Source organism: Aquila chrysaetos, chromosome Z (assembly GCF_900496995.4).
Source record: "Aquila chrysaetos chrysaetos chromosome Z, bAquChr1.4, whole genome shotgun sequence".
Taxonomy (NCBI): domain Eukaryota; kingdom Metazoa; phylum Chordata; class Aves; order Accipitriformes; family Accipitridae; genus Aquila; species Aquila chrysaetos.
Window position 1 is genome coordinate 8,008,161 of NC_044030.1, and position 25,968 is coordinate 8,034,128.

General features: G+C 38.9%; 1 protein-coding gene across 5 annotated transcripts in view; it reads right to left on the reverse strand.

Moving 5' to 3' along the window:
• The window catches only part of MSH3 (mutS homolog 3), a 118,374-nt gene that overhangs the window by 79,741 nt on the left and 12,665 nt on the right, over positions 1 to 25,968 (reverse strand). The gene's annotated exons all lie outside the window — the stretch shown is intronic.

Genomic DNA, 25,968 nt, shown 5'->3' on the forward strand with positions numbered 1-25,968 from the left:
ATGCATAAAGGATGGGATCCTAAAATACACACATTTACACACACACACACTTTTGTGTATATAATGTATTATAATAAGTCCATTCCAACCTATGCTGTTCTATCATTCTGTTACTACTGGAACTAATTTATCTGTCACCCTAAAAATGAAAATGAAAAAGGACCAACATTGCTGGGTTTTATCCCTCTATTTATCTGACAATCCAATGCATCCACTTAAAGATTCGTTGCTTACCAAGTGCTGCAGGAAACTTTAGATATTAAAAAGAGATCAATAAACTTTAGGGGGAAAAAATCTCTTAAGAATAGGACTAAAAAAAGAATGCTAGAAGCTAGAAGAACGTAAAACAACATTAAAACTAATTTACAGAAACTGACTCAAGATATTTAAAAAAATAATAAAATCTTTTATTGTAAGAATGAGCTTGCATGTAAGCACAAGAGCTCACTGCAGTGTGCTGAATAAAACAGGAGTCACTTCCATTATTTGTCTACAATTAAACAGGCATAAAGTACATAAAGACTTCCTGAAAAACAAACACATGCAAACGAAGTTTTCTTAAAAGTCAGGAAGCCTTCCTAAGGAAAGCAAATAACTCCAGAATTTTACCTTCCAACTACTATCCTGCCCTGCCCATTCTGCTTTAGGACTATTCAAATGCAGGGGTGCAGGCAACTATACTTTACTGTACATCCATGTATCACAACACAAGTTCATAAACGATGCAGAACTTGGGAGGGGAGATCTCTGCTCCTAAAATTTTGTAAGAAGTTTTTATTTCTGACGCTAAGCACAGATTTATAAAGTGCAAATAACTGTTATTTAATTTTCCCTATACACTTTATTCAAACTGCTGTTTTCTCTGCACTTCTCAGTGCACTCTGGTAGGATGACCAGTCCGTCACTGTAGGGAAAAAATGCCCACGCTGTCCAGGAGAGCAAGGTAACCTGAATGCATTAATCCTTTCAGAAATCCAAGCATACCATGTCATCCTCCCTTATTAACATGCTTAGAAGAAATTGCATTTCCTTTATTTGTCATCATGGTGTTACCTTTGTTATACAATTGCTTCTTCCCCAGGGGCTCTAGGTTTGAACTTGTCTGTGAGAACTGAAGAACAATCATCCTTCCTCTTTTGGTAAATCTTGCCGTGGAGCTGCAGTAGCTTCTCTGGCAAGGCCTCAATGACATTTCCAAGCAGCTGTTCTTTTGGCACTGAGTGCATACATTTTTTAAAGCACAGCTTTTTTCTCCTGCCAGAGTAAAAGTCCTTTCCCACATTCGCTATGAACAACCTTCACATACCAGAGATAGAGACAATGTTGTTGCAAGGAAAATGATAGCACGGTCACCTTCTCTGAGTACTTGCCACTCTCAGAATGATATAAATCACTGCTGCCTGTAATAACCAAACAGTAATTACCACATATATGCTATCAATATACTACATACAACACATTACCCCACAAGACCTCCAGCTTTTCAAACGTCCCATCCCAAACCACTCATTTATGCTAGAAGCTACTGAGAAGCCTAGAAGCAACTCTGACACACTTTAATAAATATACACACATACATAAATACATACACACACACATTTTACATATATATATATATATACACACATACACATACAGAAAAACTTGGGGGAAACTCCTTGCTTGCCTTTTACTATCCAAACTATCAACATTTCTCAACATACATGCCGATTTCCTTCTAGTCACCTTAGCAGAACTACAGCTGAAAAGACCTCCAACCATATCAACAAGCCAAGAGTCTGGATCCAAGACATTTGAAGAAAACATTCTTCTAGCTTTAGGAGCTCAGAGACAGGAGCTGTCGAGGAAGTAGAGCAAAGAGGCTATCAGAAAACCAAAGGGCAGAGGGTTGTGCAGGCACTGTATGACACTATGCCTTCTGTGAGAACAGAGTTGGGTACTACAGGACAAAACACAGAGTTGTGCTCCAGCAGCTACTGTATCCGCAAAGAGACACAGTACAAAACAAATCTTTTTCAGGCTCTTTCCATCTGCCTATCTGAAGAATGGGATGAGACACACCATACTCATTTCATGGAAACCTAGTAGAAAAGCTCAAGAACTGCTAGGAAGCTATTTCTAAGCACCTAGAAGAAAGCATGATGAGTAATAGCCAGCATGGATTTCTCAAGAAAAAGAAAATCCCATCAAATCAATTTAATTTCCTTCAATGGCAGAGGAACAGATTCTGTGGACAGAGAGGAAGCAGATGATTTCCTACATGCTTGACTTCAGTAAGGTTACTTTACACTGCTTCACACAACGTTCTCATAACTGAGCTATGGAAACATGATTTATATGAAAGTACTTATTGCAGAATGGGTACAACACTGGCTGGAAAACAATACTCAGAATGGTATTAGGAGTTCACTGTCAAAATGAAAGAACATGTTTTCCAAAGTTCCATAAAGCTCAATACTGCATCTGGTAGCACTCAATACTTCAGTTATCACTTGGACAATGAAACAGGAGGACAACTCCAGTCAACTTGAAAAGGGTATGAATTTGAAGTGACTGCAAAGAATGTTAGAAAACCAGACTTGAATTCAAAACATGGTGGAGAAATTACCTAAAAAATCCAAGTTCTCTCCATCATGTACGGCTGTGAATAAACAACACATGCACAAGTAGAAGGGGGGATAAATGAGTAGAAGCTCTAACTTCTAACGTAGTAGTTCTTTCCATTAAACATCCAAAGCACATATAGTTTACCTGCAAAATGACAACACAGAGCAGGTCATATCCAATGAACAGCACTATTTAGAGTGATCTTCAGTGCCTCATGCAGTTGTGTATCAGCTCATACAATTGCTCTTCAGAAGTCAGCACAGTATCTTCTCCACACTTCCAGCAGTATTTCCCTCTGTGTTTTGCAGGTGCTATATAAAACATGAAACTGCAAGGATGCAGCTCACTCTGATTTGGTCTCATCAGGAGACTGAGAGCACACTGGACTGATCTGCCATGTGCTTGTTCTACTGTTACCCTCCACCTGCACCCCTGCCAATGATATGCTAGAGACAGCTTCATAAACCAGCTGCACTAGTTTGTCCCTAGAATCACCACTGGCACCATGATTCCTCTATTCAGGACTATACCAACCAGCAAAAATCTCTCTTCTTGCAGGGCTTCAAACAAATTAAACAAAAAACCCCCAAGGCAACACCACCACAACAAAACAAAATATAGGAACACCCTCCCTAATAAGTGCCATACTACATTAACATCAGTGAAATAATGCTCTCCCAGTTACACACGCACCATGGAAAATACCTCTTTCTGAATCAAAGTGTGAGTGAGGAGAGAGTGAAGACGTAGATCCAGTCATTCGCTCATGCTAGCTTGGGATCAGCCCTGTGGCTTGCCTCTTTCTGCACACCATCAAGTCCCCCACAGCTGGGCATATTCTGTGGCCTTGTTTAACTGGTCTGTGGCTATTTCTGCCCTGAATTTTCTGACATTAGTTATACAAATTTAAGGTTGGGTGTTTCCAGCAGACTTAGCACACACTTTTTTTTTTTTTTGAAGAAAGATGATTTCACTGTGGTGCCTGTCCGTCAGAGAACAGTTCAACAAATTCTAGATGCATGCTATTATTCTGCACTCCTTGAAACACTCAGGGTTCAAGCACACAGCAGTATGCCAAAGAGTTTAACAGCTAATAGTCACCAGAAGTTTCTCCAAAAGAACACCACTAACATGACCCTAACATGGCCCTAACATGACCCATAGAGCTTGTAACATCTTTTTATGATACAGAAGAACATGATAAAATGCTGCATTCTGCCAGAGCAACCCAGTGTGCCTGCATTAAGGATTTTGAAGGAACGGGGTGCTTTGATGCTTGCTACTTAGCTTCAAGCCAATGTTAACTCTAACTAGGGGAGGAGGAAGGACAGGTAATATAACAGCAAATGCAAGTATTTCTCAAACCCCAAACAGGCAATACAGTTACAAAGGTGAAAAATGCACAGGCAATAGAAATGAATGAAACTTCACATTTATGCTATATATCCTAAAATCAGATGTGGAAGACTCCTCTCAATGTCTCTTTCTCTGCACCTAGCTGACAGGCCATGAAACACCTAAGCACCAAATTGTGCTTTTAGGATCATTTTCAAATTCTGAACTCCTCTCTCCTCCTTTTTTCCTCAAGAATGGATCATCTCCTCTCTCTGTATTGCCCAAGTTTTTGCCAAGTACTAACTAAAATCTTAATTATCTGTGTTCTTTCCCATCAGACAGGGTAATCTGTATTTTCTTCTCATGTGGGGTCTTAAACTTCATACAATAACATATAGCTGGACAAGCATACTTTATAGGAAGGGGATGAATACTCTTTTACCTCAGCACTAGCTCCTATTATTGTGTCTGTTCTCAGTTACTTTGCAGCTGCAATTCTGTGCATGTCTCCATCAATGTAGCTACTGACTGTCACGGTACCACTCTCCCCACCCCATCCCTGGATGCTTATTTCCACTGCTTCCTCTGCAGTGGCTGTAGAGCTTGTCTGACCCTTCATCAAGCACCTGGAGCATGCTATGACAGAAAAAATTCATGGTGAGGGGAAGGAAAAAAAACTAGCTTTTTGCTGGCTTAGCATGGTTAAATGGCTCAGCAATGATGAAGTGACAAGATGGTGATGGTGACAGGACCAGAGCAGCCAGCTCTGATCACTATTTCTAAGGGAAAGTGTGGCAAAAGCTTGCCACCAGAAAGTTTTAGGAGCACTGGCTATTGTCTTAGGCTTGTATCACAGTCCTCTTCCAATCCTCCCTAGGGCCAGAAGCTTATTTCACTATTTGCAGTTGGTCAGCAAGAAGACTAACCCCTTAGAGACTTTCGCTGCCTGACCCTTCTGCCCCCTCCACCTCCAAGTTTTCCTATTTTCATTGCTTAACAATTTGATTTTGAATGTCAGCAATGACCACAGTGAGCACAGTAGAACCATGTATCCCGCCTCTAAAACTGCAGAAATCACTGAGGGACCTCTGGAGGTCATGTTGTCCAGCCCTTCACTTGAAGCAGGACCATTGCCAACATCAGATAGATCATTTCACTGAACTGTATAACATCTGTCACTGGTATAACAAAGGAGCTGACAGAAATGAGAAGCAGGTTGTAAGAGCAAGTCCAAGGTCAGACCAAAGTGAATTTTAAAATGTAACCCAAAAATGAAGACTGTGGGATGGAGCAGCCACAGCTGCAGGAACCACACCCTGAGCTCCCCCAGTGAACAGCACAGGACAAGGGCACATCTACCCGCTAATACGGCCGCACGCTAAAAGGAAACGGTGCAGCACGAAAAGCAGAACAGTTGTAACTGCTCCTTACTGAAACCATGAAAAGGAGCCGAGTGCCAAAATCTTCCAGTACGTGACACGCACTAGAAACACACAGAGAACTGCTGTTCTCTGGAAAGTACAATAAAACTGATGTTTAGGGAAAAGAGATTTAACTTAGAGAAGCAATGTCAGGGTCAAAATGAAGAGTCCCATCTATACAACTATTTGGAAAAGAAAGCAGAAATGTAATCCAGGAATTATATCATCATTTTAATCTGCTTTTGATATATTTTCCCCAGAAGCCAGCTATAGTCCATCCTAAAATACTTATTTTTACAAAGACAATGCCCTACTGCAAAACTGTTCCGTCTGCTCATATAAAGAAATACTTCAGATAATTTCATACTTGACCCTAAAACCTACAGCAACCAATTCATACTATTTTAAATTATCCTCTAATATAGTGATAACTGATTCTCAAAACTCCCCCTAAATTACCATGCTTTTTTACTAAAAAGGACTTGTAAAAGAACATCTACACCACAAGACAATAGGATGGCAGACAGAAAAGTTGAGCTCTGTATTACATATATGACCAGAAATATTACAACCTTACCTTGCATCATTAAAAAAACCCTTCAAGTGCTTCATAAACATTAGCAATACATTAAATAATAGGAAGAGAGTCAGTACAGCTAAAAGACAACAAAAAATTCTGGACAGGCAGAGTGAAGGAAAAGATGACAGAACAACCTGAAAATAAAATGAGTTTTGAAACTTGAATACAAATGTGTATGGTGAATTTTGGACTATCACCTCTTCCTAAAAGGCAGCTTTTCTACTATCCCACTCACAACCCCACACCTCCTTCACTGTGTTACACATCTTTCAAAAGTGAAGGTATTGCTCCTTGCTTCACAAGGTCACGTGTTGTCTGATCATACTTGTGTTGATTGACAGGAACATGAAACTTTCCCATTTTGAACAGCAAAACTTTTGAGCACAAAGCACTTTTCTTTGTTTCTCTTCTAATCTTTTTGGAAACGCTTCCCACCTACCAGATCTTGCAGTGAAGTCATAACCATTGTGCTTCTGTCAAATCACTGCCTACTGTCATTAAAACTCACCATTACAACCCCATTCTAGGATCAAGCTGATGGAGAAATTCAGTAGAGTATATCTTATTCAAGGACACATCTTCCTTAGCAGCAGAAGTAACAACCCAAATTCAGTTTGAACATAGTCAAGCTCAAGGCTTAACAATGCTTCCCACCCATTTTAATTATCTCCCTTTCCCTTATGCAGTGCCTGAGCAAAAATCTCTTAGGCATTCTTAATTTAATATATTTGAAATACCACTGGCCCTCAAAACAGTCAAAGTTATCTGGATTCTATACATACATATGCAAAACATCTAGTGCTTTGTCCAAGAAAGGAAAGCGTTTCCTAGGTGAGGCTGTTTAAGTAAAAATTAGAAGCAGATGGCTACCATACAACATAGTTCTGGAAAGAATCTTGAATTCAAGTTTGTGACTTCTTCACAGGATTAAAGAGAGCCCCAAATCAAAGCTGAATGCTGCAGAATGTATCCACCACAGAAAAACCACAGTGGTTCTGAGGACTGCTGCTGAAGCATGAGCAATGCATTTGCCCAGGTGATGGATAAAAGGATATTCTACTAGCATAGATAGACAGCGTAAATAGGAAGTTGAATGGAAGTCATCATCGGCTTATGAAACATAGTTTCCAATGATTATATAAGAAATGATGGAGATGGTGACAAAGAGAGTCCATCCATGTATCTGTTATAAATCAATTTGAACTAACCTCCCACACTACTACCACAACTCTACCTGCCAAGAACTGTCAAAAACATAAATCCTGTTCTTTAATCAGCCTGAGAATTCCTGTGGAAATTTACTAGGCATGCTGAAAATCCAACACAGAGCACACTAAGAAAGTATATTGCTTCTGCAAGCAGGAAGGCCATACCTGGATTTTCTATCCATCACTGCATTGAAACCATTTAAGTTAATGGCTCTGAAGAAGAGATCTAGCTCCTGTTCAGACTCTTACACACCTTCCTGAGGTCTGCAAAGACATGGTATGCCCACTGCTCGGTTTCAACTCTGTGTAAGGGAAGCTCAGAGCCTTTTATAATAAATAAACACTTACATATATACTAACAATAGAGCAAAAGGGAACTTGTATGAGAAAACAGTCTAGCTGTTTTGTTGGGCTGGACTGTTGTACTAGAGGAAGAGAGAAAATGTGGAGATCCCCCAGGGACAGCCTGAAGGAGGGAGAAGGCCAGGGAGCAGATGGTTGTACTTTCCACACAGATGTCATGTGGGAATGGAAGAGCTGAAAGGCCTCCAGGAAGAATCTATCTATGCCTTGTCTGCATTAGAGAAACTAATATTCTGACCCCTGTCTGGAAACTGATCAGCAGTCAAAATTAGCTACATGTAACTAATTCTGCCCTCTAATCCATAGATTTGTGTTCACAGCTGGAGAACACCTGATACTCCAAATAAACTAGTGGAAACTGGAAATTTTCTTCTTTCAGTTTACCGGGAGTGCAGATCACAGTTCAGAGCAGAAACAATGGCCTAACCTTTCTCCCATGCATTCCTCAGCCAAGTCCTGTCAGAAGAAACTCACTAGTTCTCAAAGTGACAGATGTCAACTAGCTACACATATCTGAAAAAAATCTCCCATTAAAAAAAAAAGTAGAAATGCTGAATTCTCTTCGTAAATACTTTGCATGACCCTGTACCAACTTAAAAAAAATTAAGCAGGAAAAAAAAAAAAATCAAAATTCAGCCCATGACATCTCACTTCAATTTAAATTTAAAAGGAAAGTATACACATTACTGTGTTTTCAAACTATGCTGACAGGTCATTACACCTGGCACTCAGGCAGAAAACCTGCAATCGTTTTTGAATTCTTTGCTTAAAACACCACATTATTCTAACAATTTATAACAAAAAGGAGAAAAATTCCAAAATAGGTCTTCAAAATTTGCATAAATTTATACAGATATTTTTGCACAAGACTTGATATTCTTAATTAATATTTTTGATTATTAACTATCTGCAAAATAAGTATCTGATCTATATCCAGACCTGAAGTGTTGGGGCAGCCATTCCTCCAGGTATTATCCATCATTAAAAAAAGGTGGGAAATACATTCATCCAAGCTGCAGAAGAAAACCAACAGCATGCTGTTTATATACCACAAAAGGCTCCATACTCAGAGTAACATTAAATAGGTCTACATGACCCATCTGGCGGAACAATACACCTAGGCTACGCTGTACTAATTGTAATCCAGCTAGCAGAGGTAAGAGAGTAATACAAAGCACAAAGCTTCACAGCTACTGGTATCGGTGCTAACAAACTGGTACTCATTTGCCTATTTCCTTTACAATCACACCTCAATTATTCTTGTCACTTAGACTTGATTTTCCCATGCAACAGGGGCACTAAGGGATATTGGTATGAATTTTGTGCAAAGAAAAACCAGAGAAACATACCAGGATAAAGTAATTTGAGTACCAGGAAGGCAAATCATTCTTGTGGCAGTGAAGGCTAACCCACACTGGGCCACAGTAGTGCAAGGACAGTGACATCAAGAGAAGTGATTATTCCACTCCACTTGGTATTCATAAAACCCAATCTGGAGTACTGAGTCCAGTTTGGGCCTCCAGTACAAGACACCTATCAACAAACTAGAGGGAAACCAGGAGGACCTCTAAGACAATTACGGGGCTAAAGCATACAGCAAATGAGGACAGACTGAAGAAACTGAACTTATTTGGTATGGAGAAAGCTAAGGGGGCATCTTTTACTATCTAAAGAGCATTTAGAAAAGCCTCGAGCAGATTCTTGTCAGAGGAGCACAATGAAAGGACAAAACCAAGCAGTCGCAAGTTGCAACTTGTTCAAATTTCTGCACAGACTTTAGGAAAATAAATTCTTCCCCACAAGACCAGTTAAGCATATAAGCAGGTGGTATAGAGAAGCTGGCGATTTCCCTCCCTTGAGGATTTTCCCAACTGGGAAAAACACTCAGTAGCTAGGAGATGAAGAGATATTCTCTTCCCTTTTCTATGGGCAAACTTTATATGCAACAGGAAGGACAGGACATACTATTTAATCTGATTATCTAACCATATTTTTCAGCTGAGACTGTGACACAAAGTCTCTTATTTTTTGATTTCTGACATGCATAACTTGCTGTTCACATTTCATTCTCCTCGCATGCCTCTGACAGCATCACTTGAACCAACTCCAACTGAAAGGATATGATAGATTATGTAACTACTCAGTCTACTAGGTTTTTTTCTTTTTATCCCCTCCATTTGGAGGATCAATGTTTGGGACACCTAACACATTCAAGTCGCCTCTACACTACAGAAATAAAAATACTAAGCCACTTAGATCTTGCAGCTGTCAGCATTTGTAACCGCAGATATAATTAGAGACCATAAGAAAAACTATTAACCATCTCCATCCCAACAATCAAGTCTACTCTGTTTTGTAGAAACTTTAGTAATCAAACTGAGTTTTGATTTGGCACATGACCTATACCTTGCAAGCCTTTTTATCCTTTCTCAAGGAAGATCCAGCTGTGTGTTGCTACAATGCATTTTTCGTAATGATCCTACAACCTAGTATGGCTGGAAAACTGTATTATCCCTGATTTTCTTCCAAAAATGACTCCATCTGAGCTCTCCAGCTATGACTAAAAGAAAGAGACTCCAATTGCAAACTTAGAAAGATATCCAGTGAGACACTACCTTCAAATCTAAACTCTATAGGCAAAGTTCTGCTCTATGCCCACTCCTTTTTTCTTTGCTGTTACTGGAGTTATTCTCCTTCACTGCTGTCAAGCCATGACAGCACCCTGGTTTCTGCTGCATTCTACCTCTCCCCAGTGTGACTGACACTTGTCCTGCACTGGAACAAAACTTTCTGACTTGATCTTTCAGTCACCCAGTGAAAACAGGATGACATTTAAGATGGGGAGGAGGGAGTTGAATATAACAAATCCAAGTATGGAGTGAGCAAGAAGTCCCCAAGGAAGTAATTTGAATGAAAGCAAAAAAAAAGGAGCAGGAACCTTTACTGTTACAGGTCTTAATTTGAGAACGAATGTTGCATTCATTCTCCACACCAAAACCAAAAGAGGATTTGGGGTTTTGGTCATGTGCGGGTAAAGGCAAATGGGATTTTTATTTTAAATTATTCTAACTCAAACAGAAATTTGGCTTTCATGCATTAAAAAAAACCCTGCAAATGGTAGACAAACATTCAAAGAAGTCTTCAGACCCTGAGAATTTTGTGTTAATCCCCAGGAAGGCCAAACTCTGATTTCTGGAAAGAAAAAGACAGCCGCTGAGTTTGGTCATGATTTGTCTTGCACTGGCCCAATGGAAAGTGTAGTATCAACATAAAAGTAGGGTAGTTACATCCTCACTGGTAACCGGGCATGTCCAAGAGAGCAACAGAGATTCTCCATGACCAAGGGGACCTTTGCAGTTCCAAACCACATCACAAAAGGAAAACTGAAATACAGAATGGTTCCATGAGACCCTTCTTGTACCTGGGGAGAATAATGTCCAAGCTTGGGAATGAACACTGTAAACCTAAGGGACAAAACATATTCTCCCCATGCAGAAAAGACTTGTACATTTTACGTTGTTGAAGTACGCCAATTCAGCAAGGTAGAGCTCTTCAGTATGTGCCCATTTACTGCTCTTAATATACAAGCCCAGCCTGAGAACTGCATTGCCATTAGAGGTTTTCTTTTCTTGTGAGCAGTGAGTAAAAGGCAATCACACGTTCAGCTTTAGTCATGCAGTGCGTCCCTCTGGGAACAAAGCATTCTGGCATGCTAACCATCTATGTCATGTTTTAAAAGGGGTTTCTCTGCCAATTGGTAACATAGCCTGCCTCCATATGAAGTAGCACATGCCTACAGATACTGGTCACCCAACATGCATTGAACTAAGAAACTATCATTTAAAGCTCGCTGCTTGAGCAGAATTTGGCACAGGGAACTTCTCATCTCCCTCAGATAAAGAGCTTTACATGTTTTGTAATGTTTTTAATAAAGGCTGCTGGACAGAAAAGAGGAAACAGCTGGCTAGTCAATTACACTTTTAATTAATGTTTCCTTTGATAAGCTGATACAGACTTAAGAATCCATTAAATGTGATGAAACAAACTTGTTAATTTTTCAACAAATTATTTCAGGCTTTCCTGTGAGATGTACAAAGATGCTTGAAACAGTGACATTTCTAATATAACAAGTATGAAATGCATTAATAATTATGCCCTCTATATACAAAACTTTCTTCTTACTGCCATGTTCCTGTAATTAAGAGCGGCACATTTTAACCACAAATGGCTACTTACCTTGATTTCACATTCTATGAAAAGTTAATACAAGTGAAAAAGGAGTGAAGTTATATTTCCCATGGCTTAATTTAGTATGTAACATACAGATGCTGTACACTATGTATTTTTTTGTACTACTGCTTTGCTAGGATTTATGATCAATGAGCCAACAGCAAAAGGTAGTTAAATTATTTTACAAATGGAAAACACATTTGAAGGGAACAGATGAAGGCAGCGTAGGCTTAATGGTATGCTTTTTAAGAAAAAAATGAAAAAGCAGATCAGGATTCAAAATTGAAGCTCAATTTCTCTCATGTTTACACTTTGGAGGCCTTGATTTGAGTAAATGCTCGCTCTGGCAATGGTTCAGCCCAAAATATAATTTTCAATACAACAAGACTGCACACCATCTTTGCAGAACTGAACTGAAAACAGAAGTGTCAGAGTTTCGTCTTCTTTTATTTTTTTTAAATAAGACAAGAATTGAAGAAAAAATAGTATCTTAATTCTATTGGCAGCTGATATTTACTATAACTTATTAGATTTTGTAAGACAAGACTTAAGGAAACTGAATAATAAAATTTCTATTATTACCAACAAATGAAACACAGTGTTAGAAGGAATAGAGCGATAAAGCTACTAAGTGAAACTGTTTATTTTTGTCAGATGGAGGATTTTCGCATGCAAGACACACTACTTTCTTTTTGTTCAGTTCTTGTATTTTAAAATACACAAAGTTGCTCGCAATAACATACTGACATCTGTCTATAAAGAATGTTCCTAACAAAACCACAAGAATACCCTTCATCCAGCTTAATATAAAAGGTACAAGGTACCAGTCTACATTCTACTCATAGTAAATGATGAGATGGAAGCATCTGAAAAGACATCCCTATTAATTAAGAAATGGATGTTATTATTTGCATCTGAAATACTACATGTGTATGGACTGCAAAAAGGGGGCTTTAGTTCCATGCTAAGTTCTCTCTCAACAGTCAACCTGAAATTGTGCAACTGTCAACAGGGCCCTGCTTCAAGAGAATTTTTTTTTTTTAAAAAGGGATTATATTAAAAGAAAGAGGTTTGTTTTTTTTTTTTTTTTCTTTTTTCTTTTGATTTATCACATCATGGATCCTGTTTAGAGCATAGCATTCACAGAACCAAGAGTACAGCCTGACCATCAATTCAAACTGACATAGATTAACACAGCCACCAAACACAACAGACCTGCCATTCCCAACATCTTCATTCTTAGCACTTTCCTTTTGTGCTGGCACAAAAGCTTGGGACAACCACGTAGTGAACTGAGACAAGCAATCCTAACAAGTCAAAAATTTACCCAGAAAGAACAAATGACCATTGTGGTTCTTCACCTGTCCCAGTTACCTCCTGCTGTTCACCATGAAGCCGCAAAAACTTCGGTACTGAACACATGCAAGGGGCCATGGGAGAGCAGAAACGATTGCTTAACCCACCAATACCACTGAAAAGTAATTGATGAAACTCCATTCTGAGGTTCCTTTCCACAGCATGTTAAAAATCAAACCTATTGTTTTTTAATTAATAACATTTGATAATATGCTAATTATACATCACAGGATGATTGAACTGCCATGCGAATTTCAAATCACTTTTGTAAAATCAAAAAGCTGTGCAATAACTATTTCTTAGTTTGGCTGAAGCCCCAGCTTTTCCTTTAAACCTTTTCAGAGGCATAATACCAGGAGTCAAATGTAACTTCTCTGTGATCAGTACCCGTTTATTTGCCTAGTAGACTCCTAAAACAGATGTATGCACCTTGACTGAGTAGCCATGGAATCCTTCTCTTAAAATTATTGCTTTCACCTCAGTCCTTCCCCTTTGTTTTGGGGCATGACACCACTGGAAATAACTCTGACACATACATTATCTTTCAATCTACAATATGAGCAGGCTAGAACAATTCTAGAAGTATATGTAGTGATATTAGAAATGTAATGATTAGTCCTTTCACATCAGAGCTGAGGTGGTTTGTCTCATCATGGTCCTTACCTATGCTTTTTATAGCACTTTTGTGTTCAAGATGATCCACGATATTTCAAAGGCCTTACACTCACACTAAGTTACAGAGTTCTTTTCTGCCCATCTTCCGTATTGCCATCAAAGTCACCACTTCAAACCAAGTACCTGTATAATGGACTGTATGAAATGCAGGGCTCTGACAGAGTTTAGTCCTACATTACGTGCATACTCAGGCACAGCATGCCTGGACCAAGTAAGAGAGATGTATTTATTCTATCTAATCAAGAAACCTGTGCTATACAAGACAACATAAACCCAGGGATCTTAACCAACAGCTGGCTCCACTCCTCAGGATTATGATTTTATTTGATAGAGCTGGTAGTTTCTACTCTGCCACGTCTCACAAAATTACATTATATTTTTGAGTAATGAACAGCAAACAGATTCCAAAATATGCATTCCAAAAAATAATTTGATGCAAGTTAATCACAACTGCATTCGATTATGATAGTTATGAAAGCATTTCTTTACTTAGGCAACCCGAAGGCATTAGCGTGCAAATTCTCATGCCGGATAAAGGCTGTGGTCTGAATCTTGCCGTGTGTGAAACCTGGGCCACATTTAATTTCTCACATGCAGATAGATAACTAAATGTTTGCTACAATGTTATCTATTTTCACTCCTTTTCAGCTTAGCTTCAAGAATGTTTTCTACATCTTGATGCCTCTGTACACTTTAAGTCAGTGAGCATTATGCATTCCCTAGCAGCTGAGAAGGACCCCTTCCTGCAGCCTCCACTCTGCAAACCTGTGTGAGAACTCTATCAGAAAGGAGCAGCATCCTTGGCTTGTATTGGCTACACAGCTCTCTATGCTACATTCAATTCCTGCTCTTCAAACTCCAAGGCTGGCCTAAGCAGACAGTCATCAGGTGAACCTGGTTTTAAAATACCTACTCAAAAGAGGAGTAAGTGATCTATAGCATCTTCTTGCCTGACTAATGATTTCCTTTGGCCCAGTTTAAACGCAAGTTTTCTCCACTGTCCTGATAATGCTGCTACACACAGAAAGATCCTGTATGAGCTTTGATGGAGACATTAAACTTTACCAAAAAGCGCATTAAAAAGCTTGTCTAGGAAAATGGATGTTCCTTCAAATTCAGTTAAAAAAAATGAAATCCAGTCATGAATTTACAGTTTTCCTTAGTTAAAGATTTTTTTTTAAGCTCTCTGTAAGCCAACTCATATTGGCTGGGCAGTTTTTCTTTTTACAGCTAGGAATCCTTCATGAAACAAAGATTTTTTTATGGGCAAAGAGTTTACAAAAACCTGTACAGCTCATCCATATATAGATAACTGCTATATTACACATGTGTATACTTTCACCTAGATTAACTCAAAGCACATATTCTTTAATTAAATTTCAGAGACAAATGAAGTATTTTTTTGTCAAGGCCATGAGGAATAACAAGTACACTGTATTTGCAATATATACAGAATGCTTCATGGGGAGGCTTAACTTCTCCACTTTGAGATGCAAATCCATGTACTATCTTTTCAGATAATTAAAACAGTTTAACACATCAATTAATACTGTAAGTAAGGATTTTTGACAGCTACACAACTGTTCCCCATAAATTAAAGGCTGCCCTTTTCACTCTTTCCCTCTTCCTACTTCCCTTTCTCTCAGGTGCATCAAGAATTTATTTTTTTGTATAGCAAATGCAACACTGCCCTGTGAATGGATTTGATGGATGGACTATTTGGTGCATGAGGAATTGCTTGGATGGTCGCATCCAGAGGGTAGTGGTCAACAGCTTACTGTCCGGATGGAGATCAGTGACAAGTGGAGTCCCTCATGGGTCCATACTGGGATCAGTACTGTTTCATATCTTCATCAATGACATAGACAGTGGAATCAATTGCACCCTCAGCAGGTTTGCAGATGACACCAAGCTGAGCAGTGCAGTTGACATGCCTGAGGGGTGGGATGCCATCCAGAGGGACCTGGGCAAGCTCGAGAAGTAGGCCCATGTGAACATCATAAGGTTCAACAAAGCCAAGTGCAAGGTCCTGCACCTGGGTCGGAGCAAGCCCCATATCAATACAGGCTGGGGGATGAAGGAATTGAGAGCAACCCTGCGGGGATAGACTTGGGGGAAGTGGTGGATGAACAGCTGGGCATGAGCCAACATTGTGCACTCACAGCCCAGAAAGCCAACTGTATCCTGGGCTGCTTCACAAGAATTGTGACCAGCAGGTCGAGGGAGGTGATTCTGCCCCTCTACTCCACTCTCATGAGACCCCACCTGCAGTACTGTGTTCAGCTCTGGGGCCTCAACATAAGAAGGACATGGACCTGTTGGAGTGGGTCCAGACAAGGGCCATGAAAATGATCAGAGGGATGGAACAACTCGCCTGTGAGGAAAGGCTGAGAGAGTTGGGGTTGTTCAGCCTGGAGAACAGAAGGCTCCAGGGAGACCTTATTGTGGCCTTTCAACATATAAAGGGGGCTTATAAGAAAGACCGAGAGACTTTTTACCAGGGCCTGTAGTGACAGGACAAGGTGCAATGGTTTTCAACTGAAAGCAGATAGATTTAGACTAGTTATAAGGAAGAAATTTCTATGATGAGTGTGGTGAGACACAGGAACAGGTTGCCAGAGAACGTGTGGATGCCCCATCCTTGGAAGTGTTCAAGGTCAGGTTGGACAGGGCTTTGAGCAACTTGATCTAGTGAAGATTTCCCTGCCCATGGCAGGGGGGGTTGGAATAGATGACCTTTAAAGGTCCCTTCCAACCCAAACCATTCTATGAGTCTGTGAATACTACCTTGCTTTTCAGAGTTCTCTTGGTTCTTCCTCATGCCCTAACAAGAGGTGTTCAGTAAAATGGGAAATGCATAGCCCAAAAGCAGTATAAGACATGCGGTGAGATGGCGTGAAATACAAAAAAAGACCTGGTGAAGCTGCCCAGGAAAGCTATCCTTCCTTCTCAGAACCCTGCACTCCACCAGCATATGTGAAAGGTGAAGAAAGGTAGAAGGGTCTGACTTACGTCCTCCCTAGGATGCTATCTGGGGAGCTGCTGCTTCTCTCTCCATCTTAAGGTCCCTGCCAGCCATGACTTTGTATAGGGGTATGCAGAGGAAAAGAACAGTGCCAAGCAGTCTGTTGCAAGGAGAACCTGAAATCCTGCTGGAGATGGGGACAAGTGCACCCTAGATAGAGGAAAAAAAAAAGGTCAGAGACATGAAGAGGTGGCAAAGACTCAAGAAAGTAGGTAGCATAGCTGTAAAAGAATAGGCAGAAGTGATGGAGGGCCAGACAGTTATCTTCCACCTGACAAGAAGCAAGAGATAGCCACAACATAAAATAGGAAGAAGAATAGATTCAAGTATATTTGGTAGAAATTGTTTTTAAGTACATCCATCTGCCTCTGCAGAAAGATTCTTTCACGTAAATGGAAAGCAAATATACATAGGTGAAACCTTTTTACATTAAAAAATACTGTATTACTAAGCTTTGTACGGGAAGAGTTAATTACCATAGCAATGATTTCAAATTCTTTATTAAGAACTCAGAAAATATCCATGTAAATTTAGAAGCAAACTTAGGTACGAATTGCTAATAATCATTTTTACTATTCCAAATTCCCAGAGGAAGAGTCCATGCTTAAAGTACGCTCTTCACAACTCCAATTTACTATAGCCTTTTACCTATACCATACATCAAAAAGAACATCTGTTAAAAGAGACAAATGTTGTAAGCCAGTCAAGCACAAAATTAAACTGTTAAAGATAGCCTGAAAGATAAAGCTTGTTCCCTTTTGCAGTTCAGTAGATTGATGGCACATAAAAATCCATTTCAGTTTCATTTTCTTCAAAATTAAGAAAACTAATATATTCTGTTTTTATGAAAAATAAATATATTCATGGCCTTTCTCTCATCTCTAACTCAGGAGGGGTTGAGAACCACCATTACAAGAGCATTATTCTTCCCCTCACTCTAGTATCACTGCTGTCTGCATGCCAAAACCACAGACAGTTTCAGTCTTTCTCCCTGCCATACTCGTCTCACATCACTACATTGTTTTGATTAAAATTGCTGAATTTCTAACTCCTAGCACTAACTATGAGGGCAGGAAATGTAGGAAGAAGTAATCTCTGAGAAATTAACACATCCAAGGTATCCATGATGCCACTGTTTCACAAGGAAAGATTTACGTCCCAAGTCAACTTCAAAGAACAATAAATTACAGAAAATTACAGAAAAGAAGTAATTATTAAAAAAAAAAAAGCTAGGACTTTAACAAATATGCCAAGAAACATTCACAGGCTGTTAAAAAATTTTAAAATTTGCACGCCAGCTTTAAGAGCTTATTCTCCATTTGAATATGTGCACTTTAGCTGCAGGTTACTGCAACATTTTCACTGATACCTAGAACAAAGGAAAACATGCAACTGATGTGCTGGCTGTAAGAGCAAGTTGGCATCAGACATACATATGCTGCTTCACAGTATGTTAGCTCCTCTGCAATAGATCAAACTGTATACATGCATTTACCCTTACAAAGCTCCAGTTAGATTACCTCTCGATGAAAATAGACAAGTTACCTTCACATTTAAAACACAGAACATGCACACTTAAGTTACCATGGACCAGCCAAGGTGCAGGACATTCTAGAGTATGGAGTCACAACAGCAAAGTACTAATGTAACTGGATCCCTCAAAAAAGGCTTTTACTTTCATTCAAAACTCACCTTCAGTCCAAAGAAAGTTGCCAGTTATGTTTGGGGTTTGGCTATTTTTAAGAAGAAAAGCCACTTACCTTTTCTTCTGGTCTGCTCAAAGCACATAAACAAGCAGATGGTTTACCGTAAAGACCTGAGCACTCCCTCATATCTGTATAGTTACAGTTACTGGGACATTCAACAGTTTTGCAAGTCATTTATATCTTTACTAATACAGTTGAGACAACTTCCAGTTTTAAGCGCGTGCACGTGTGCCTGCGTTCTTTCCTCTCACCTCAGTACAGTATGTAGTTGCAACAATTGTACAACCCTCCAATTTACACAACCCTGTCAGATATAACCACCTGCTCTATCATGAAAATCTTGAATACGTGTAACTTCTATACCGGCTTATCAGCAAAGCAAACGTGTATTAGTAAATGTCCACTTCTTTGAATGATAATTTGCGTTATTTGAAAACTGGAAATTAAATTACTAATACGAATCACATCAGAATAACAACACCATTGGGTATTTGGGTTATTTGAAAATTTTTTATCAGAACGATGACCTCTATCTCAAGTTAAAAAAATTCAAATGTAAATGAGAATTGTTGCTTCAAATTAGGATTACTGAACTTGGGAATTTATTACCATTGTCTACCAAGTCACCTAATGCACCACAATTATTTTCGTTGAAGATCTAGGGAAAACTGGTTGCTTTCATCCCCTCCCTCCACAGGACAAGGACAAGCAGCACCCCAGCATGGTGGTGCCACCTCCTGGAAGACAGAGGTGTAGAGCTCCAGGCTCCCATCTGGGTTTGTAATTGTGAGCTTCAGCACCCTTCCCTGGCTGAGAAACTTTGACAGCTGCTGTGAAAACTCAACAGTATATAAACATATACTGACAGAAATAAGCAAGTAACAACATAACGACCAGAGAGGACAACAAAAAGTACAATTACTTACATGTCACCTCCTGCAGTTTCTGATCTATCCTATAATAATAAATGAAGTGAGCTCCAAAACATGAAAACAAATGCTTTAAAGTTTTAATTTTCCAGCTTCTTTCAATAAGCTGGTTTTTTTCTGATTAAAAAATTATTTTTTTGGCAGTAAGAAATTGCACAAGCTTCAAGATCAGTTTAATCATTCCTCATTTAATAATTCCTGGCTCAAATACTAGGGGGAGAAAAAAAAACCCAAACCCATGAATATCACTAATCAGTGCAAAAATGACACAAATACAGCTCCTGAACACAGCATGTTTTTCACGCTGCTTGCAATCATATGAAAAAGAATGTACCTTTGAACCAGGTAGGAACTGCTGGGAAAGCTTATCAGGGCACACATCTTTGCTTTTGCCTGGAGCAATTTACAAAAACATGGGCTGGGCAAGGCCTGCAAAGGCCAGCTGTTACTGTAAAAAGCAATGTTAACATTTTTTATCTAATATGTCATCCAGGTTAATAAAAGTGTTCTGCACAGCATTTAGACACAGTGCTTTGCAACTGCCTTCCCATGTTTTTCTAGTGACAACTCTGCGTGCATAATGGAACAGCAATGTCATCTAAAAGATGCCATATGCCTGTGTTGTGTCCCAAACTGTGAAGGGCAGTAGGGTAGCCAATCGTAAAGGAGTAGACTTTACACATACGCATTTGTCAAAAAAGATTTAAGCCCCATGTTTCCCTCACCTGCAATGCCATAGAAGACAATAATGATCTACAATATTGAGAACAGCATGTTGCATGACTGCAACAAGACTAAATCACAAAAAACCCTGTCCAACAATTCTTTCAGGTCATTACATGATTTGATAATACTGTTGTGGGGTTCTTTTTTTCCCTGTCTACTCAAAACAAGAGAGATACAACATGACCAATATTCTTCAAGCAGCTCTCCACACAGCTGAGTTGTCCAGGCCATGGATTGGATTATTAGCAGTGCAAAAAGCCTCTTTAGTCAGTAAACATCTGTTCAGTGATCCATTTGGTTTTTGTATTTACAGAAAATAGCTCAAAGACTGTTTTTGTACTTTACTTGCTTTTTTCCTGCTGCAAATTCAACTGCTTGTAGCTTCCATTTATACAAAGCATTCTCGAGATGTTTGTCACAGCTTGCCTTTCACTTAAAAATCCATGGGAATATTACAAGCTATATAAACCATGAAACCACTTGTTTTTGATTACCAACCCTTTAGATACTTTTCACTCTTCTGTTCAGCAATTTCATTTGCAATGCTCTTTACTCTCGCTGTAACCATTTGGTGTCTTGTTTTTGCCACTGCAAGCCTTCCCGTTCTTGCTTACCTACAAACACTATGAGCTGAGCTACATAAATACATGCACGTAACTGCTCCCCATTTTGAAAAAAATCCTCAACATTAACTATATGAAAGCATCCTCTGATCTGAGCAACCATCAACCACATATAAAGATCCACAAAATTGAAAGCATTTTATATTCATTCACAAGACTTCACCGAGTTCATTCCAGCCGAGTTTCTGCTCCTTGACTGATGACGTAAATCCATAACTCTATCCATTACAGCAATAAGCAATGAATAGCACTATTGGCCAATGCATGTAATAAATTGGCTATAGCTCACGCCTATACCCTTTAGAAGTTAACTTATAAAGACAGTTGTACTCCTCATTTTAAGGAACCCAAAGCACTGCTGTATTCTACTATGGCACCACACACAGTGAAACAACAAAGCCAAAAGACATCTCTTATTCTTGACTTCTGATGAACTACAATCGGGGGCAGGATAACAAGAAACCACCAACCAGCAGTCAAATCACCACCAGCTAATGCTTTGGGCTGGTAAGAGATCACGACAGGGCTGAAACTAGAGAGTAACACACCTGTGGAGCAATGTGGAGCAAAAAAGGTACCTGTGAGACCACAACTGGTATGAAGTTAAAGGCAGATGTCCTACTAAAACAGCGGGGGTGTCAGCACTGCATTGACTTAGTATAAGCAGAAAGAGCTTGAAATGTTATTTATAGAGGTCCTTAAACACAAAGACAAAAGGCCTGCTTTGCATGTAATGATGGAGGATCAGCTACTTGAGGGATTTGGCCCAGCAGTAATTCGATCATACCAGTGAGCAGGGAGGATGATTTTAGTTCTCAATGGATTTGAAAGAGAAGGGAACTCCAGGGACCAAATTCCAAGCCAAAGACAATATTGCAGTACTCAAGTGAAAACAGAAACCTGAATGCCATAATCAGAAGGAAAAAAATCTTAGACATATTACAGGGGAACAAGTAGCACACCTACCTGCAGCCTAAACAAAGGAGTGCATGACAGAGGTTGTGTCAAAACTGCCTCCTAGATTATACGCACAAGCTAACAGGAGTAAGACATTATGCTCTGCAAACACAATAAAGTGAAAAATCTGTGGGCATAGACAAGAGGATAGATATCGTATCATCCTGATTTTAGATTGTTGGCCAGACATCAAACAAGACATGTGAAAAAAACAAAACAGTGCAAACTTGGGTGAAATGATGTTTTGGATTGAAAGTGAAATACTTGTGATCAGTGTATTTTTTACATGGTGTCAAAGAATGCTACAGAATAAAACATTACATTAAAAAGAGCAAATGGAAAAAATATAAAGAGCAGCACTGGGGCACTCTTAAGATGCACTGGATTTTTCAATGAAACAAAAAAGGGGCACATAAGAGCAAGAATACCCAAAAGAGAAAGGAGCATCAAAAACAATTTCAGGAAGACCAGTACAGGCCAACTTTTAAAGCAGCCAGTATGTTAAGGATGGATACTGACCCTTGACTATGAAGAGCATGGAGTACAAAACAAAGTGTTCTTCTGTAAAAACATATATATTTTTTGAAAGCAAGAATGTTTTCTTGGTTTTCTAGAAAGAAAGAAACTAAAAGTGTTAAAAGATTTTCCTCCAGCCAGGCCAGCACTTGCAAACAGATGTTAGTAACGGTTCAGGAACAGAACAGTACCCACCAGAACAGTTTGTTCTGAACCGGTTTCCGTAACCTGCTTTTAACTTACACTTTGCTTTTGAAGGAATGCTCTCCACCAAAACTGACCTCCGGTTCAGTGTCCTTGAATAGTACTTTCTAGTCATCAAATCTGTCCTTAAATAGTACTTTCTAGTTATTAATTTTTATGGACAACGTCTGTCATAACACTGGCAATAGGAGCATTTAATTTACCACCTGAAACAGCAACATGCTAGAAGCAAACAAACATGAAACCATGCCACACATTTCAATACATTTGCTTCCATGAGTTTTAAATTACTGAAGGGGAAAGTTTGTAACTTGTAACACAAGTCTACACAAGTTAAACTATTTTTTAAAGTTTACTCAGGCTGGCAAACACCAGAGTTTAATCCAAATGGTTAAGCAAAATCTTTACAAAAAGATGGGTGAGTCTAACTTCACTTAAATCAGTGGTAAAATACCTGTTGATTAAGGCTAGGATTCCCACCCCCAAGTATGCAATTTAAGTAAACTGGCTTTGTACTAACTGAATTAAAACTCTATTGTATAAACAAATCATACAAACAGCTAAGTCATCTTACTACAATAGCATTAGCTTTGCTTACTGCTCATTACATTAATGTCCACGCCTAACTTAGACATGGAGAATTTCAAAACCAAGACCAGATCTTCCACTTACACTGCAAACTGCTTTCTTGGGCACAGCTCAAACTGCTGCTCTTAGTTCTTGAAACAGCTTTGCTGCTGCTCCAGTCATTTATTAACTTACTGTAAAATTTGCTTCATTCTTGCTATTGCAAGACCCTGTTTACAGCCACATATAAACCTGTGAAACTATTTTCTCCACTGATCTGCAAGATAAGCAAACTTTTCATTACCACAATACTCCATAAAACTTAAAAAGTTATGAAGCCATTTTCTATTGTGTATTTTATTTGCACTTTCTGACTCAAAACTCTTTACAACTATTTTACATTAATCCACAGAAATAATTTCTACCATAATGAAGTACTCCTTAGGCTTAAGTAGTAGCTCTTGCTGATTGTCAACCAGATTAAAACACTAAAACCTTTCTGGTGACTTATATGACTCTTGTTTCTGATAAAAACAAATTTAGAACAGCAGCACTCTGCCACGCAGCTGTTTTTTCCTTCTGTGATGGGTGTTCCTTTGATGTAAATTTGGCTGTGAAAATGTACACAATACCAAAATATAAGCACTAGTAAATAGTATGAATGAGCTAGCTGAGCCTGGACATAGCTGTGGTGGCAACAAGAAGAGAACAGGAAGAGCGAAGCACAGCATTCCATAAGGAGGAAATACATCCATAATGTATGTTTTATTTTTGTAGAAAAAAGCCACAGAGACATGTACATCAGTTTATGTTATTCACCTTTGGTCTTTGGATATTTAATAAACAACTTAAAATAAAAAGAGATAGAAATTGAAGGAAAGCACACAGATACTTGCAACTCTGTCAATATAACCAGGCATTGAACCAGATTATGACTGCTTTCATAAAGCTGCAGTGGTTTATCTGGACTAAATATTTTACATTTTTTTTAAATAACCATCAGCACACTTTTTGTGCTGGAGGAGACCTAGGCTACATCAGCTTGGTCGCTCAGTGTGACGTTCTAATATGGAACATCCAAAACCCAATCATCCTCCAAGTTACTCAGACAACCCCTGGTGCAATTCTTACGTGACATGGTCATGCACTGAGCAGAAAGACCCTTCTTTCCTTGCTCTTAACCACTCCAAGCTGTACACCTCCTGGGACTATTTTTCTCTCCCTGTTTTTATAAATTCAGTGGGTTTCTGCTGCATTACAAATACATAAAGAGGTGAGGACCCTTCTTGAAACACAAGATCTAGTTCCCATGGTTTTAGTCAGAAAAGCCTTCAAAAAAAGTATAGAAATGAAACCTTTCCCAGCTAACGGATTATTCTCACCAGGAGTGATTAGAAAAGAGCAAAGAATTAAATTACCAGGTAATGGACAAACACATAAGTTGAATACTTTAGACCACTGACTATGCATTAAAATAAAATTACTGCCTGTATAAAATTATACAGTTATATAAAAACTGGAGCCTAGTTAAAAGCACAAGAAAGCAGCATATTGCAACCACTTAAATGAATATTAAATACTTCAGAGCCCTCTAGTGGTTAAATCTTTGATACAAGAAAATCCATGAAGAATTGGTTTTGAAATAAGGCTACCGAAGCATACTTAAGTAATGTGTTTTATTTTTACCACTCCCATGTAATTAAGGGCATTTAGGCTGGAGAACTGCCTAGTAAATTACCAGAAAGGGGAAAAAAACCTACAAACTAATATCTGTTCACAAAATCAGCTAATGGGTGTTATTTTTTGTTCTTAATAGAAATGAGAAGTTACTTACTAACATTCTCAGCTGTGCACAACCAAAAAAAGAAAAAAATACAATCACTCACTCAAGCCTGCATCAGAATTACCTTAACACACAACAAAAATACTTGTTTCTGAAAAATGCACTTGCTTTGTCGTTTTATTACATCATTTTACCTTCATCTGGCTTCCACAAAACTGTCAGTGTACAACACCAGCAAAAAAAACCCAAACCAAACAAACAAAAATAAAAATTGTTAATCTTCATCATGGTATATTTAGAAATATTTTGGGCATACTCCTATAGAATTGATTTGCAAAAGAGAAAGTTATCAAAGTAAAAGGCAAGGCAAAAATGTACATCTGTTGACAACTGGAAAAGGTTTGTTACTTCCTAATCTGGCATTTTATTTGCCCAAGTCGTAACGAGCCATTTCACTGCAAGGAAATACATTTATATTGCTTGCTTAGCACATCTAATTAGAGTTGACCTTTTCAATTCCTTATGGCTTTGCAGTCCACACATGAGCTGAGGGAACAGAATAGCCTAGTATGACAAGAGCTCATTTCACTACAAGCATCACGAGCACTAAATAATGATGAATACACCACTTTCACAAGCTGTATTTTTTTAAGATGCCTAACACCAAATCGGACATTTTCAGTCTTGCCTCTCATATACACATGCCCTTCAAAGCTTGATAGCTGAGTCCAGCAACATCTGTGCAAGTTCCTATAATGGGCCACAAAATCAGATTTTCCTGATGAGAAGACTGCCTACCCACCACTTCATGTCAATTTTTTTTTTTTTTTTTTTTTTTTTTTAAAAGGGGACAAAGAAGGATTACACTGGCAGGTGGGGAAAGGAATTCCTGTGGAGCAGACAGATTAAGCAGCTCAGCTGTCTGGAGCATTAGAGCAAGCTACAAGATGATGACTTGGGCAGAGTTTAAGTGAGGTAGTCAAGGTACAGGGTTGACTGTCAGGAGGCTACCACCCATGTGACTGTGATGCATTTGTCTATCTTTACAATATGGGAGGGTGATGATATTTGTATCTCCCCCCCCCCAGTACAAAACTTTGCCTATGTAATACATTAATTTTTCTTTGGCTTTCTTTAGCTCCAGTTTTGTTAACACA